This window comes from Nelumbo lutea, chromosome 3 (assembly GCF_056320005.1).
Source record: "Nelumbo lutea isolate HS-2025 chromosome 3, American lotus-T2T, whole genome shotgun sequence".
Taxonomy (NCBI): Eukaryota; Viridiplantae; Streptophyta; class Magnoliopsida; order Proteales; family Nelumbonaceae; genus Nelumbo; species Nelumbo lutea.
Genome location: NC_142686.1, coordinates 91,348,862 through 91,363,601, shown reverse-complemented (window position 1 = coordinate 91,363,601; position 14,740 = coordinate 91,348,862).

The window sequence follows — 14,740 nt, the reverse complement described above, 5'->3', positions numbered from 1 at the left end:
GAAGAGGTAGATGAGTTCAAGATGATTCCAATACTGAAACAGCTGCCGCTTATAAATCCTTGGTTGATTTCTGAAACTGCAATTGACTGCATCTAGTAGCATTACACTTAAGCGGTTTCTTCTTTTTAGAACATTTGGGATCTAATTTTTTTGGTTAATTTCTCTTTTGTTGGATGAAATGCCTTATTACTTGTTTCTGGATTTCTTGTAATTCAATTCATAGATATTCTGAATCTATATGCATCAAAGTTTTAGTATTTATGGTATCTCTTCTCTAATAATGCCATTCTTCCTCATCAAATTGCCTTTTCAATTTGTCTACGTAATGAAATTTGATAGAGTTTCGTTTCTCATCGTATGAACTATAGAAATCCTAATTTAGTGCCTATTAATTCAATTTCATCTTTTTGGTACGTTTTTTCAAGTTAATTCGGTCCATTTTTTCTACAGTAAAATCATATATTTGATTAATTGGTTTATCTTTCTTACAAATTTATTTGAAGTTGAACCATACTCAATATTTACTTTACGTTTTATTTTCTCACTCCCGTACTGAGCACGGGTTACTTCGCTAGTATTATATCAAATATGGAATGATTCCTTGAAAGAATGGAGAAATGAATCAATCACGATATGCCACATCAGCCAAATATGTCAGACCCATGTATATAGAGCTCACATGGTATATCATCATTGCCCATTATTAAAACTAGAACTTTGGAGGATTTTCAAAGTTGGCATGATTTATTATATGGGACCTAGGAATTAGAAAACCTCCAAAGACTGATATGTACACCATTTCACATGTCACCACATTGTCTTGTGATACACCAACAAAATATTATTTTCATTTTCCTAGGGTAGTGTCGATTAACCTCCCGAATTCATTCTACCCTTCTAGGACTTAGGGCTGTGAATGAATCGGGTTTGGTTGGGGATAGGGTGTACCACCAGTTCCGAACCGATTTTTGATCCGAATAAAATTATAAACATAGAACTCTCCCGTATATTAATTGGGATAATCGAGCTTAACCAATTATATTGACATCTATAATTATTTATGTTAAAATGACAGTAAAATAGTAAATTGTTTACATGGTAATAGGGTTCGACTTCCATAGAAAAACTTTTAATCAATCAACTGGTCTCATAAAAGTGATAACCAATCAGAAGGTATTTCATCAAAATTCACAAGGGAGTTTTTATTGATTAAAGCCTTTCTGGTATGATGTCTTTCTGGTGGTATAGATTTTCTCATGTTAATAAATTTAATGCTTTTAACCAAAATGATATTATATATTATTTATCAAATTTATCCTTTAAGAGATAAAATATAATAAAAATTAAAAAAAAAGAACTAGTAAGCCTTTATATATTATTAATTAATAATTGATTCGGATCTTAATAATTTGGAACAGGCAAGAACCAGAACCAATAAAATCAGTTCAGTTGGTTCGGTTTAATAGAGTAGAATCGTAGAACAGACCCATTGACAGCCCTACTAGGATTTCTCCTTAAAAAGGATTTGATAGGGGTTAGCAAGGGACGGGTGAAGGGTCCTCCTGTCCTGGACCTAATTTTTTGTTAAGGGGTTAGTGATAGAGTGCACACATGTTCTACAGTTTAAACATACCCCTTCTCAATATAGGGGATGCCTTTCGACCAATTTAACATCGGGTGGATTGGCATAATGGAAGATTTTCCCTCTCCAAAAGGGTAAATTGCTGAAACCTCTCCACAAGTTTGGTAATTGCAATCTCCTCCTAAATTTTCTGGCATAGTTATTGCAAGCATGGCTTTGAAAACTGGTCCAGATCAGACGGTCGGACTGGTTGACTTGGGAATCAGTTAGGCAACTAGTTTTGTTTTATCTTAAAACCGCTCTTAGGTCAAACACCGTTGATTTGGTCAACAACCCACTGACCCTAGCAGTCCAACCGTTGACCTGTTGACCCAGACAATGGTTTTTGACCTTTTTATTTTCATTTATTTTTATAAATAAGAACAGGTTGTCTTTTCGAATTGGATGATTGGATCGTTGACCCTGTAACTAGGGATGGAAATTTTCTCCACCCTCGATGGGGACCCGACTTCCCCGACCCGATGGGGTTTGGAATGCGGATGGGGATTGAGGCCCCCGCCCTGCCCCAACACGATTATATATATATATATATATATCAAAACATATTTAAAAAATTATTTATAATTTAAAATTTTATTTATTTTAAGTAAATTTATTCCTCAAATAAATACTGTTATCTAAAAAAATTTCGGGGATTCGGGTCCCTGCGGGGTACCCATCCCCGTCGGAGATCGGCGATGGATGACAAATTTTATCTCCGACGGGGACGGGGATGGGGGTTACTTTTATAATCGGGGTCGGGGACGGGGAATATGATCCCCACCCCGAACCCGCCCCATTTCCATTCCTACCTGTAGCCAGTCCCCAAAATGGTTCCGTTTCCAGTCTAATCCAGTCCAGTTTTTAAAACCTTGGTTGCAAGTAAACCCCCTGTATTAGAATCCTCTGGCACAAAAATGTTCAAACTACCGATGCAATTACAATTGAGGTTGGTTTTATATGAAAAAAAAAAAAAAAAACAATACAAACTTTATGAACAACAATAAAAGAGTTTAAAGTTGCAGTTTTACTTTTAAGCTATCATTGATATGAAGGGCAAACTTGAGAATAAATCGATTTCAGAAAAGATATTGGAAAGATTTAGAGTAGCGAAAAAATTTGAAAAATAAACGTTTTGGTCAAAAGTAACTGTAGGAGTTAATTACAACTACCAAACTTCAAAAAGGTTTCAGCCATGGTCAGAAACTTCAAGAGAGGTTTTACCGATTTACCATTTCCAAAGGAAGTAAAATTATTCAGCCAATTAAGTCCTTCAAACCAGGCTGAGTTTTCCAGGTGAATGCCTTATCCTCATATGGGTTCTTAGATCTCTTACTGCACAATTCTACCAACCATATATGAGTTTTACCGGAACAAGACCAAAGGATTAGTATCTTCAACTTCTCTACTTAGCCAAAAAGGCCCAACCGACCCATCTTTTTTACTGATGTAAGTTACTTTCTTGATTAGTTGCTTCTTGACAAGTTAATTAATTACTTACTAATAACAACCTACTGAGGAACCAAACGCAACCCAATGTCCTAAAAAGCTGAAATGTAAAGAGGACTAAAGTGTTTCATATTTGGACAAGTTGAAATAGTAAAGGCCTTTAACAACTATGTAGTTAAATCATTCTCTTTGTGCAGAGTGTTTACTTAAATCAGCAAAGGATGTTGGGATATGAAATAGGAGAAGTCTTGTAATGAGGTGACCTTTCTCCTAGTAAGACCCAATGAAGCAGTTTTAGATTCTAATTTAGAAAACTTCTACAAAACAAAATATGATGCACTTGAGAAGAAAATTAAAAAGCAAGTGCATGAATGATTTGAATTTAAAATGATTTTGGTTTCAATGATTCAAAGCAAGAAAAAAAAAAAGGAAAAAGGAGTTCAAGAAGAGATGAAAAAGAAAAAACGACATAAAACCTTTAAGGATCAATGCGATTTTAATACACAAGCAAGTAGTCAAAAAAGTGAAAAGTGCTTTGCCCATTAATTTATGGCTTTAGATTCCATACTAATTTGCCCATGAATTGAAGAAGGTTGATGACAGCCGACGATGAGATGGCCAGTGAGGGTGTCCGGATCTCCTCGCAAGAAAAAACCGTTTCAATAAGTTCCGGTATGATCTGCATCTGGACATCTCATACATGATACGTGGTGGGTCCTATACCTATTTAAAGGTGTTTTTAATAAATATATTTTTAATAATTAAAATGCAAAAGTAGGTCAATTTTGAAATAAAAAACTAAAAATAAGATAAAATGTAAGGTTTAAAGTATGGATACATTACGTGTAGTAGGGTGAATCCTGGTGAAATGTACCGTTACTGATCATGTTGGAAGAGTGCTGGAACAGTTTGTTGGGAGGGAATCCCAAATAATCTCTCAACATGATCCTGGCTCCTGGGAGAATGTGTCTCGCACCTACCTCATAGCACTTGCACCTGTAATCGAGATTTTAAAGTATAAACATGTACGTGTAAAACTTTATATTTTGCATTATTTTATATATATTTATGTCATATATATTTATACTTGTACTGCTTCCAAACTGAGTCTTATGTACAGATTCTTGTCTTTCCCTAGCCCTTAATTGTCCTGTAATCAAGGTTTTTAAAACCGATTTAGAGAACGAACCAGTTAAGGGTCTGATTCTCGGGTCAAATGGTTTGTTCTGACAAAAAAAAAATGGTCAAAATCGTTCAAATGGTTCAAACGGTTAACTGCCCGGATCAGCAGTTTGTTGATCAAAATCAATGATTTTTAGCAAAAATTTGATTTGGGGAAAAAACAGAACCGATCGCCTGATCGATTCCCAGTTTTTCCAATCCAACCGTCCGGTCTGGTCCTATTTTGAAAACCATGCCTGTAATGTATACCATGTAAACAGGAAGATGAGAATGAAAATGCCGATGTGCCAAGTTTACTAAATGACCCAATCCCAATGGACTAAGGAACTGGCGTCCTTTGCACTAGTACAAATGTATGAGACACAAAATTACAAGTTAAAAGAGGGCAAATTTTGTTTCACTTTTGTTTGGGATTTTAATTCTCTTTGCTTCAAACTTTACTTTATCATATGTATATTTACATTACAAACAAACTAAAATAAATCAAAAATTACATTCAATTCATTTACACTATCAACACAAATAAAATTGCATTGCTAACAAACTAAGCTAAAAACAGCTTAGAGGGTCATGACTTGGTGAATGTGGTAGGTGAAGTGATGAACATCAAGCACGAAAAAAGCAGTTGAAGAGGAAATGGTCAATGGATTGGGCAATTAACATTCACCTCCCCAACCCCAACATGTTTGTCCTTCAGCCAGCCGGCCCACCACACTTAGAAACACTGAATCCCCTTATTTCCATATGCGTGGCAGACTTCCCTATATCGATATTGGGTATTGGGACATGAGTAATGGACTACTACAATCGATATCGGATTAGCTGAAACCAATGATAACGTCCCATGTGGCGACCACTCAATCTGATGAATTAAACAAGTGGAGAGCAGCTACATTTGCACTCTTGATCGATGGTTTGAACCATTTTGATCGGAACCTTTAATACAAGGGTGGATTGATGGCATGTACCACCATAACAATTGTTTTCACTTTTAACAAATAAGCCGTTTGATTAGAAATCATGGCTTTTCGGCTATTAATCTGCATGCTTAGGACTGTTAATGGGTACAATCAAATCGATTATATCGGTTTTGATTTTGTAAGTCTTGATTAATAATTGAGTACAGTCGGTTCTGGTTTTTTTTTTTTTCTTATTTCTGAATCGAGTTTATAACATAGAAAGGTTTTCTATTTTATTTATATTTATCCTTATTTTATTTGTGAAAGGATAAATTGAATAGATAATATGATAGTTTTGGTTAAAAACATTTATTAATTTATAAGATTTTTCCTTGAAAATTCTCAAATTACAAGAAATAAATATAAGGAAAATTATATATCTTATTTGCCACCATTTTTTGGGTCGCCGATTCGACTGTTCGGTTCGAACGAACAATCTATTTTGACAATAAAAATTATAGAATCGTTCTAGTCATCAGCTTTCTGGGTCAATGGTTCGATTGTCTGGTTCAAATCAACGGCCCATTCTAACAACAAAAATTACAGGCAAAAAATTGAGTGATTGAGGTCCATTAAGCAATATCATACATGTTATGCCATTCGAGCGTGTGACTCATACGACCCGAAAACAGAACCGCTCTGGCTATCGGTTTTCAGGTCGACGGTTCGACCATCCGATTCGAACAGAAGGCCCGTTCTGACAACAAATTTTAAAAAATAAAAACAGGCCAAAAACCATTAAACAGGTCAACAGGTCAATGGTTTGACTGCTTGGGTCAATGAGTCGTTGACCAATTCAATGGTTTTTTGCCAGGAATCAAGATTGGGGTAAAACAGAACCAGTTTCCTAGATGGTTCCCAATCAAAATAAAAAATAAAAAATGGCAGTTCGATCGTCCGATTCAAACGAGCGACCTGTTCTGACAACAAAAATTATAGGCAAAAAATTGAGTGTGTGAGGTCTATTAAGCAGTATCATACGTGTTATGTCATTCGAGCATGTGATTCATACAACCTGAAAAAGGAACCGTTTTGGCCACCAATTTTTAGGTCGATGGTTCGATCGTCCAATTTGAATGGATGGCCTATTCTGACAATAAAAACTAAAAAACGGCCAAAAACCATTGAACGGGTCAATGGGTCAACGATTCGACCACCTGGGTCAATGGATCGTTGACCAATTCAATGATTTTTGGCCAGGGACCAGGATTGGGATAAAACGGAATTGGTTGCCTGGATGGTTCCCAATTAAAAAAAATGGCCAAAAACCATTGAATGGGTCAACGGATTAACGGTTCAACCACCTGAGTCAATGGGTCATTGACCGATTCAACTGTTTTTGGCCAGGGACCAGGATTGGGGTAAAATGGAACCAGTTGCCTAGATGATTCTTGGGCCGAAATGTCCGTCCATCCAAGTCAACGACGGTTCGAAAACCATGGTTTTTTATGCTTTTGGATTCTTCTACTATGGGCTTTATTCAAGCATGTGCGGTATGTTCATTTTTTTTCATTTTCTGCTTTTGTTTTTATTTTTATTTTTTTTTGTATTTGCTCTTCTTCTTCAAGATCCTCCAAAATGGTCTAGGGTTTACCACCATTTTATTTCTTCCCTTTTGTTTTTCGTTGGGTTTTCTTATGCAATTTTTTTTTCTTACAAGACAATTTGCTTTGTCTCTTTCTTTGATTGCATGTATGTTCAGCTCTGTCTCAAAGTGGAACTTTGGATTCGATTTTCTGATTTTTTTCCTTAGTTTTTCCAATTTGGTAGATTTACCGCCATTTTTTTTTTGTATTTAAGGTCACTTTGGATTTATCTTTCAAGGTTTTGGAATCTCTTGCAATATCCACCACCCTTCCCATGACCATGACTACAAAGTTATTTTATCTAATTATTGACATCTAGAAAAAATGTCCCGAAAACATAACCGTTCTGGCCACCAGTTTCCAGGTCGATAGTTCAACCGTCTAATTCAAATGGATGGCCCGTTTTGACAACAAAAATTAAAAAATAAGAAAAATGACCAAAACCGTTGAACGGGTCGACGGTTCGACCGCCCGGGTTAATGAATCATTGATTGATTCAATGATTTTTTTCCAGGGACTGTGTTTGGAATAAAATGGAATTGGTTGCCTAGACAATTCTTGGGCCAAACGGTCCTATTGTCCAGGTCAACTGGGAATTCTCGATATGAAACAAAGGATAGCTATGAAGTATTACTCGGAACTGTCACTCTATCATCGTGTTCTTTTATATGAGATACTTTGCTTAAGCAATATTTAAAAAAACGAGCTAAGTCTTTATATGAGTTTCAAAACTTAGATACTTATAATTACAAGTTTATTATTAAAAATTATTATCTTTTTTTTATATAGCAAATAGAAATATTATAATTCCAATCTAACACTTTTGCAACAAGGCCCCTCGTAAGTATATTCTTAAAGCAAAATGGCAACATGGGGGCTTCTATAAGCTTTACATGTGTTGCTTCTATTTGTGACACGTGTCCCCTACTTTCTACTTTCTCTCGTACTTAATTTTAGAGGTATAAATTGCAACGTCCATTGATGTGTCTAATTAGGTCAAATTGGTATACTATGTTATGTTGGTTAGCATTTGCATTACTACTAACCATATAACATAGACATCCTACGCTGGAAGATTATGACTACTAGATGTTTTTGGAATAAGTGAAAGATTTTTCCATTTTTTTTGTTTTATTCCTCCTTTTTCTTCACAAATGCCAACAACTTATACAAACTTTGACCTCAAAGGGGTGGTCTCCTCTTTCGCCAAATAGTAATATTTCCCTTTAATATATATATATATATATATATAAAAGAGATTCTTCATTGAAAATTCGTAAATTACAAGAAACAAATATAAGAAATCTTATATATCTTATCTTTCACCTAATTTTCGGGTCGTCAGTTTGAACAGATGGCCCGATCTAATAACAAAAATTACAAATAAAAAATTGAGTATTTGAGGTCCATTAAGCAGTATCATACGTATTATGTCATTTGAGCATGTAACTCATATGACCCGAATTTGGAACCATTCTAGCAACCGGTTTTTGGTCGATGGTTTGATCGTCCGGTTTGAACTGACGTTTCGTTATGACAACAAAAAATAAATAATAATAATAATAATCAACCAAAACCATTGAATGAGTCAACGGGTTGACGGTTTGATCGCTCGGGTCAATGGGTTGTTGACCGATTCAACGATTTTTTGCCAAGGACCAGGATTGGGATAAAACAGAACCAGTTGCCTAGACGGTTCCCAATTAAAAAAATTAAAAATTGGCTAAAAACCAGTGAAGGGGTCAACGGGTTGACGATTTGACCATCTGGTCAATGGGTTGTTGATCGATTAAATGGTTTTTGTCTAGGGACCGGGATTGAAGTAAAACGGAATTGTTATCTAGATGGTTCCTGGGCCGAAATGTCCGTCCGTCCTGGTTAAAGGCAGTTCAAAAACCATGGTTCTTTATGCTTTTGGATTTTCACTATTCAAAGGTTTCTTCTACTGTAGGCTTTATTCGAACATGTGCAATATATTCCTTTTTTTTTTCATTTTCTGATTTTTTTTTTTTGTGATTGGTCTTCTTCTTCAAGATCCTCCAAAACAATCTAAGGTTTACCACAATTTTATTTCTTCCTTTTTGTTTTTTCTTTGGATTTTCTTGTGCAATATTTTTTTTTCTTACAAGACGATCTGCTTCGTCTCTTTCTTTAATTGCATGTATGTTTAGCTTCATCTCAAAGCGGAACTTTGGACTCGATTTTTTGATTTTTTCCTTGGTTTTTCCAGTTTGGTGGATTTATCGTCATTTTTTTTTTCTACGTTTAAAGTCACTTTGGATTTATCTTTCAAGATTTTGGAATCCCTTGCAATGTCCACCCTTCCCATTACTATGACTATAAAGTTATTTTGTTTAATTATTGACATCTAGAAAAAATGACCCAAAAACAAAACCATTCTAGCCACTGGTTTCTAGATCGGTGGTTCGATTGTCCAGTTCCAATGAATGGCCCATTCTAACAACAAAAATTAAAAAATAAAATAAATAAATTAAAAACAAAAAAGTCCAAAACCGTTGAACGGGTCGACAGTTTGACCACCCGGGTCAATGGGTCATTGACTGATTCAATGATTTTTGGCTAGTAACCAGGTTTAGGGTAAAATGGAACCGGTTGCCTAGACGGTTCCCAAGCCGAACGGTCCTATCATCTGAGTCAACTAGGAGTTCTTGATGTGAAACAAAGAACAACTATGAAGTAGAATTCAGAACTATTATTGTATGATCATGTTCTTTTATATTTAAAAAACGAGCACATGATGATCTCTTTTAATTCTTTATAGGGGTGTTCATATTAAATGTCAAACCGACCAAACCGGCCTGACCCAATCCGATTTGGCCGATTTTTCAAAACCACCAATCGGCCGGTTTGTATGATAAAAAAAATCGACAACTTGGTTCAGTTTCAAATTTCATAAACTGACCCAATCCGATCCTATATGTTTAAGTAATTATTAATTTGTCCCTACCCTATATGTTAAATATTGCAATATTTTATTTGTGTTTTGTTTGAACTTTGAAAAAAAATGGTTATTTATGATAAAAACTAAAAAGTAAAACCAATACAAATATAATACAATGGTACAATATTTAATTCAATTTTGTATAAATTTAAATATATATTGACAAAAAAATCAGTCTTGTATAAAAGACTAATCAATTTAAATTTATATTTTCATTTTGCATAAAAACTAAAAAGAAATAAGCTTAAATATAAATAGATATTTAGAAATAGATATTTTAGTTTAAAATATATATATATATATAACCGACTAAACTGATAAACCAACCCAAACCAACCCTCATGTTTGGTTTGGTCACTTTCGGTTTAGTCAATAAGTAAACCGATTAGGTCGAGTCAATTGAAAAAATTGACTCAAACCAACCCAAACACCACCTAAATCCGTAGATCTGATTTCAGATTTTCAAAATCGACTGTAGCCTGAATCCAAATGATACTCGTATTATGAGTCAAAGTACCACTAAGGATGTGAATGGATCCGATTGGATTCGAATCAGGGTATATCTGAATTCGATCCAATAAAACATATCCAAAGATCTGCTCAGATCTCAAAAATAGTGATTCGAATACAAAACCGTTAACCGATGTTAGATATCTAAATCTAATCCAATCTAATTCAAATTCTGAAGTCATTAATAGATTATTTGAAGAAAACTCAGAAATGATATCAAATATCCAAATTTAATCTTAACCAATTCAAGTTTTGAAAACTTGTACAAATTATTCAAACAAAAGGAGAACATAACATTTTATATAAAGAAAAGCAAAAAAAATATAAGTATTTTTTTAATTATTTTCATCATATATATCAATATTTTTATAAAAAGTTTACAAACATTGCAATATAAACATATTTATAAAATATATATATATATATATATATATATATATATATATATATATATATATAAGTAAATATGTTTATAATATATACATATATAAGGGTGATGGTTCGACCATCCGGTTCAAATGGATGACCCGTTTTGACAACAAAAATTAAAAAAAAATAAAAAACCAGCCAAAAAACATTGAACGAGTCAACGGGTTAACGGTTCATTTGCCCGGGTCAATGGGTTGTTGACTAATTCAACGATTTTTGGCCAGGGACCGGGATTGGGATAAAACAGAACCAGTTGCTTGGACAGTTCCCAATTAAAAAATAAAAAATGACCAAAAACCATTGAATGGGTCAACGGGTTGACAATTTGACCACCCCGATCAATGGGTTGTTGACCGATTCAATGGTTTTTGTCTAGGGACTGGGATTAGGGTTAAAAGGAACTGGTTGCCTAGATGGTTCGTGGGCCGAAATGTCCTTTGTCCGGGTCAACGACAGTTCGAAAACCATGGTTTTTTATGCATTTGGATTTCATTATTCAAAGGTTTCTTCTACTATGGGCTTTATTCGATCATGTGCAGTATGTTCCTTTTTTTTCATTTTCTGCTTGTGTGTGTGGGGGGGGGGGGGGCTTTACCACCATTTTGTTTTTTCTTTGGGTTTTCTTGTGCAATGTTTTTTTTTTCGTACAAGACGATCCTGCTTTGTCTCTTTCTTTGATTGCATGTATGTTTAACTTCATCTTAAAGCAGAACTTTGGACTCGATTTTTTGATTTTTTTCCTTGGTTTTTCCAATTGGTGGATTTATCGCCAATTTTTTTCTGTGTTCAAGGTCACTTTGGATTTATCTTTCAAGGTTTTGGAATCCCTTGCAATGTCCACCCTTCCCATGACCATGACTATAGAGTTATTTTGTCTAATTATTGACATCTAGAAAAAATGACACAGAAACAAAATCGTTCTAGCCACCAGTTTCCAGATCGACGATTCGACTATTTGGTTCGAACGGATGGCCCGTTTTGACAACAAAAATTAAAAATAAATTAAAAATAAAAAAGGCAAAACCATTGAACGGGTTGACGGTTTAACCACCTAGGCCAATGGGTCGTTGACTGATTCAACGATTTTTAGCCAGTGGCCAGGTTTGGGGTAAAACAGAACTGGTTGCCTGGATGGTTCCTAAGCCAAACGGTCCTATCATTCAAGTCAATTAGGAGTTCTTGATCTGAAACAAAGAATAACTATGAAGTAGAACTCATAACTATCACTCTATGATCGTGTTCTTTTATATGAGATGTTTTACTGAAGAAATATTTAAAAAACAAACACATGAAGATCTCTTTTAAGTCTTTATAGGGTTGTTCATATTTAATGTCAAATTGACCAAACTGGCCTGACTCAATCCAAGCTGGTCGGTTTTTCAAAACCACCAATCGGTTTCAGTTTGTATGAGAAAATAAATTGATAACATGGTTTGGTTTTGGCTTTCATAAAACCGAAACCAAACCGAACTGAACCAATCCTATATGTTTAAGTAATTATTAATTAGTCCCTACCCTATATGTTAAATGATGCTATATTTTATTTGTGTTTTATTTGAACTTTGGAAAAAAATGGTTATTTATGATAAAAACTAAAAAGTAAAACCAATACAAATATAATACAATGGCACAATATTTAATTCAGTTTTTTATAAATTTAAATATATATTGACAAAAAATCAGTTTTGCATAAAAGACTAATCGATTTAAATATAAAATTTGATTTTGCATAAAAACTAAAAAGAAATAAACTTAAATATAAATAAATATTTTAGTTCAAAATATATATAAAAACCAACTAAACCGATAAACTGGCCCTTCATGTTTGGGTCGATTGGTTTCGGTTTAGTTAATAAGTAAACCAACTAGGTCGGGTCAATTGAAGAAAATGACTCAAATTGACCCAAACACCACCTAAATCCGTAGATCTGATTTCAATTTTTCAAAATCGATTGACAGCCCAAATCCAAATGATGTTCGTATTGCCAGTCAGAGTACCACTTGGTATGCGAACGGATCGATTGAAATTCTAAAGGCATTAATACATTATTTGAAGAAAACTCACAAATGGTGATTTGAATCCAAAACCATTAAGGATATCAAATATCAAAAAAATAAAATATATATATGCATTTTTTCAACTATTTTCATCATATATATATATATATATCAATATATACATATTATTTTATAAAATATAAACATATTTATAAATATATAAGTTAAGGGTGATTTGAATTCAATCGGATCCTATTATCCAATCCGATCCAAAAATCTAATAGAGGGTATTCGAATTCGGAAAATAGGATCATATTTGGATGGGATCATGATCCGATCCATTTGCACACCTACTATATCACCACCCAAAACTATAGATGTAAATCAGGTCGTGTTGGGCTTAGGTTTCTAGGCCCATGGGCTAGCATAGCACGACATGACCGAGCAGGCCATGCTACCCATGGCTTATGTGCCAACACGACCCATATATATTATATATAAATAATATATAATATACTAATATATATCTTTATTTTCAATTTTATTATACTATTTTATTCCAATTGTATTATAATTTTTTAATTTCATTTTATTATTTCATATATAAACAATTGTATACATCAAAATTCATATAAAATAAAATTTCAAGTTTTTTTTTTCTATTTTGTCTATTTTATTAATTTATTTTCAAATTTTCATTACTTTCTTTTCAAATCTTTAAAAAAAATATACCTCTCATGGCTTGGCCTGATCCGCGGCCGAGCTCGAGCCTACCTAGTAGGGGTGATCATTTCAGCCCGGCTCGGAAATTCTGGGCTTGGGCTTAATACTTCAAGCCCGACCTGACCCGCATATATTTAAACTTACACATTTTGTGTAGAATGTATAAATATGTATACATGTTATTTTATATTATATTATATATTTTATATATAAATATTATAGCATGACATGTATAATTTATATAATTTGTAATATTTTATATTATATAATGTATAAAGTAAGGTTATATGCATGTTATGTCATTTAATATATAGATATGTAATGTTTTATATATGAGTGACATTGACTCGGAATCAGGCCCGACTTGGCTTGGGCCCATATAGACATGGGCTAAGGCTTATGTTTCAGGCTCGGAACCCCAAGCCGGGTTGGGCCCAAGCCTAAGCTATAACCCTTATCATAAGTGCAAAGCCCAGCCCATGATCACCCCTACTGCCTGGGCTGTGCTAGGTTGGACCTATGAAGTATCTCAGAGGTACTAAGCATGGCCCAACCCGACTTGCCAAAAGCATGGGATGCCCTTTACACCTCTACCCAAAACTAAAAAGAGAAGCAATGGTTGGGCAACAATAAACTAGAGACTAGTAATAAACTGAGTAAACTTGTTCATGGGTCACGTAGCCCAATGGGCCAACCCGGCCCTACCCGATCTAAGCTGGTCTTGGATAGGATTTCAAGCTTGCGGGTTCATGTTCGGGCCTAAAACATCAGGCCCGACCTTTTTTCGGCAAACTCAAGTTCTCCCAAAAAAGCCTGACCCAAGCCTAAGCTCGTCTTAATAATGTATTATATAATAAAAATATACATATAATATATTTTCTTTATTATTATTCTCTTTTTTCAAGTAATAGTAAAACCATTCATTACTGTTTTAGGTTTTAAGCTCTTTGAATATAAATAAAACTGTTATTATTGAATAAAAGAATATTTTAAAAATCTTTTTCCAATTTTCTAACCGAACTTTAGACTTTATATAAGGGTCAGTTCGGGCTCAAGGCCTTGGCCCAATGGTTGAATCGGGCTTGGGCTCAGGCTGAATATATTCTGTTACTATAGAGACAAAAAGCCCGGCCTGGCCAATAAACAGCTCTAAAACCGAACCGAGTAGACAAAGGATGGAGGAGTTCAAATCAGCCCTGTCGTCGTACCTCAGCACTGCTCTGCTGCTTTTTCTCGTTTTCTCATTGAGAGGGAGAGAACACGACCAGGAATATAACGAACGTGCCTCAAGTCAAAGCCATTTCAAAGCCGTGTTACTTTT